General features: G+C 32.4%; 1 pseudogene; it reads left to right on the top strand.

Moving 5' to 3' along the window:
- The first annotated feature begins 3,482 nt into the window (after positions 1 to 3,482).
- On the top strand, positions 3,483 to 4,479 carry LOC109338942 (annotated as a pseudogene).

Here is a 4,479-nt window from a genome sequence, read left to right as displayed (position 1 = left end):
CCGGTGGACCAAGACATGGACCAAGATGCTCAAGACACAAATGCTGAGATAATGGATATACTGCTGGCAGAGAAAGTCACTTATGAAGAGACAAGACCCCCATGGTGGTACACTATGTATGGAAGTGTAAACTCTGAAGAATGGCATTACTATAATCTCTCTCCAAGTCAGAATTCAAGATAAGAAGGAATCTTCCCGAAATCATCCAAAGTAAGCATAAAATGTGGTATCATATAGGACAAAGTGTGATGAGTTATAAAATAAAATAAAATGTAATGTCAGATATATTATCATGTAAGATAAGGTGTGATGAGTTGTAAGCTAGGGAATGGTGTGGTGTGATATTATAAGATAAGGTTTGGTGAGCTGTAAGATTCTTGTGATAGAGATAGGGGTCTGCTTCCTTCTATAAATAGGAATGCTTAGACCACATTGTACTCAGAACAAGAACGAAATAAAACTTGTGTTTTTCATATCCATGTCTTCCTTCTAAGCTTTCTATCTTTCTGAAAGCCAAAGCTATAATGTTTATACCATAACCCTCTACATAGATGTTAGTATGCTCTGCACTTGCCTCTATGAGGATCCTGTGCATCAGAAAATACATCTGACTTTAGATCCATGCTACGGTCCTGCCTATTGTGGTAACATGCTATATAAGAGTAGCCGGACCTTGAGACAAATAGAAGCCAACGGTTGGCTCACCGAAGTCTCGGTTGGTTCACCTTATAGGTGTGTTATCATGATAGGAGGCTCCCGGCCAGTGTGGTATCAGAGCCACCTCAGGAAAACAGAGGGTACATATGGTATGAATGCTATAGGAGAGGTGAGTAGGAAAGGACATGCATCAGCATTCAACTAACCAATCCTTTTTATACCTCCAGCCCTACCGCTATGTGGTCCATGTTCATTGACAACCATTGATCTTAAATGTTTTCAGCCTTGACCTCTCTTCAAGCTACACAGATAAAATGATGGAATAGAAACCTTCTCTACATGTAGGACAAAGATTTATTATCCCAAACATATCTTCAAGTATGTTCTGAACCAATCAAAATGAAATAAAAATATAAAAAAATCACGAATATTTAATTTTTTAACTGACAAGACATATTTTGATTGATATGGAACAGATTGGGAATAACAAATCTTTGTTCCTATAGGAAGCCCCACACATCTTGGGCGGTTCCCATCCAGGATAATAATAAATAGAAATGTAATTCAATCATACATCATAGATTCTTCTTATGTTCCCAAATAGAGATTAAATTCTACCATCAAGCACTTATATTACTAACAAGAATTGTTTTAAATTTTTTTCTAAGGAAAGGAGTGTGAATTCAATATGATAATATAAATTTTAAGGCTTACAATTTATCATATACATGCTTAATTAATGCTTATGGACAAATTGGTTGATGAAATAATTAAATGGGTTGTCACAAAAGAAATATAAAAAGTTTTTTGATTGGTATTAAATTAATTGACAAATTGAATTAAATTGGGTAAGAAGAATGTAGGCCTGAAAGCTTGTTAAATAATAATTAAAGAAGATGACAAATATGTATGGCACGTGAAGAAGATGGAATTAAACTTTACTATTCATTATCTAAGTATTCAACATTTTATGTCATTAAGAAAATAATCAATCAATCCTATAAACTTCTCAATATCAATTCCTCAATAAATAGACAACAATTGAAATAATCAATTTTCAATCTCTTAAACAATTATTCAAGTAACAATGATACAATTAGAATATCTTCAATGGTTATTCTTATAATATTATTATTGAAATAAGAATATTCTTCTCTCATTTGTCTTTCTAAGAATCTTATTTTATTAAAAATACTTCTTACATAAGAACTATTGGTTCTTTTTATAATAAAATGTGGATCACATAGTGAAAAGGGAGAGAGAAATTTTATAGTCTCTACTATGATTTGTTAAACTATTTATCTCAATACGATCAACATTTATATAAAAAATTTGAAGTAAAAAAGTATTCAATTAACATTTAGATAGATAAATTTCTCACTAAATAATTCCTAAATTAACTACTCATTAATTCTAACTTTGAAATCCATGATAAGCACTTACGGAAGAGAGATAATATGTCCTCATTTTTTTCTAACTTTGAGTCTTCAATCAAAAACAACTAATTAAAAATAAAATTCACAAAAAACAAAAATTATAATTTTTATATTATTTTTTGGTCTGAGATAAAGAGATATGATTTTTTGGAGAAAAATGACTTATTGTCCAAAATTATGTATCAAATTATTTCTGTCATCAATAAAATATGTTATGTTAATTAAAAGTTATTACTTTTCTTTTTTTAGTTTATTATTATTGGTGTAAGACAGAATTTTGAGACATAAATATTCTCTTCTCTTTTTTGGGACTGACGATTTTTATTGGTAGCTATGTTAAAAAAACAAATTGCTTATGAAGACCGTGGTAGATATTGTTATTGGTCGGTTTCAGAGATAATAAGCTGTCTAGTGAGACTTCTCTAGTGAAAGTGATTTTTTTTTTTGAATTCGAAAAATGAAAATGTAATATCATTTCAAATAAAAAAAGTAGGAATATTATTGTAAATTATTTTTCATTTATTATTTCACATCACTTCTGATAAAGGAATATGGATATTCTCTTCTCAAATATTTTTGTTCTCATGTCATAAACTAATCAAATCACATTAAATAAGATAAACTTTTTTTATTTTTATTATTTTTCATTTGGAGTATATGTCAACTAACAATTGAATTGAGGCAAATGAGATAGAAAATGAGACAAGTGATCCTCGTTCCTCATAAAAGAGAAACAAATATTATCTTTATTAATAGAGAGACGTACTTGATTTTACATATGTTTTTAATAGCAAAAATGTTATTATATTTTATATAAAATTATAAACATGTCTTACAATGTTATTGTTTTTTTTGTGGTACTTGCTTCAATACTCTCACTAGTCTATATATCGGACAAGGATTATCTGTCCCAAGAAATTCCTGTCCCCATATATCAAGCCAATGAAATCTTATAAAATAGTGTACAAATATTAATTTATATTATTATAAATTTATTTTTAATGAAATAAACAATTTTGATTGGATGGGGACACCAAATGTGACACCAAATGTGGGGCTGGGATCCTCTCCAGTACTGAAATGTGAGGCCCAGATTTAATTTCATCATTTATGATATTTTTTGTTAAAAAATATTTTGAAATCTACACCATTTAAATCTTTTTAAAACCACATGTCATAATCCTATGTGGTACTGGACCCTCCAGTAATGGAGAGGATCCATTTTCCCAAATGTGACAGGGGATCCCCATCCCTATACATCTTTCCCTGCACTTTCAGCATTCTTATTCTACTATTTTATTCTTTCTTTTTCTCCGTATCTCTGTGATACAAACCCTACTTTCCTTATCTCTTATTCGTTTCATTTCCTGAGCACTCCCATACCCTGATTCTCTTTTTTCTCATCTACCCCATTTCCACAACCTCACTCCACTCTTCACTTTCTCTCATCTCTCATGGATGTGGACATAGTAAAAACTTCAGCGTGTGACAGTATCAGCAGCATGGACATGATGATGATGATGCAAAATTAAAAGTTCCCTGAATTCTATGAAGCTTTTAATAACAGACAAGGATCTGCTATCTCAAAGTGTACCCAAAACCATGTTCCGAACCAATACCAAGAAAACGAGTTATTCATCTCTAGTGAAGCCAGCCCCACCATATTCAACGTAGCACCACCACCTTCTTTGCTTGATTTACCAACTTCCAATACCCACAACATCATCATCAACAACAACAACAACCACATTATCCACCAACCCATTACATTACCTCTTCATCAACAACAACCAAACGAGTTTAACCCTTCATGGAGGTTATTTAGGAATGTTTGCAATACATACCCTTCACTATCAGATAAAAGAAACTCCATGGCTGCAATGAGAGAAATGATTTTCAAAATAGCAGTTATGCAACCAATTCATATAGACCCAGAATCTGTGAAGCCACTGAAGTGAAGGAACGTGAAGATCTCCAAGGATCCACAGAGTGTTGCTGCAAGGCACAGAAGGGAAAGGATAAGTGAGAGGATAAGAATCCTTCAAAGGTTAGTACCAGGTGGGACCAAAATGGACACTGCTTCTATGTTAGATGAAGCCATACACTACGTGAAGTTTTTGAAGAAACAAGTGCAGACGCTTGAACAAGTAGGAGGAAGAAGTAGAATCCTTGGTGGGGTTGGGTTCCCTACAGAGATGTCCAATGCAAATGGGAGTTGTTCTCCTTTGCTGATGAAGCAGGGTTGCCAACCTTAACCAATGGTGGATTATACTTCTAAACAATTGCTCAGCTAAGAAGAAATAAAGAACATACTTGTTTTTTATGAGTTTGTAGTGTCAATTTGGTGCATAGTTTGTTCGGTCATATGTAAAGACAATGTTTCCTC

The sequence above is a fragment of the Lupinus angustifolius genome, unplaced genomic scaffold (genome assembly GCF_001865875.1).
Source record: "Lupinus angustifolius cultivar Tanjil unplaced genomic scaffold, LupAngTanjil_v1.0 Scaffold_49_148, whole genome shotgun sequence".
Classification (NCBI taxonomy): Eukaryota; Viridiplantae; Streptophyta; class Magnoliopsida; order Fabales; family Fabaceae; genus Lupinus; species Lupinus angustifolius.
This window is presented reverse-complemented; position numbering and strand designations above follow the sequence as displayed.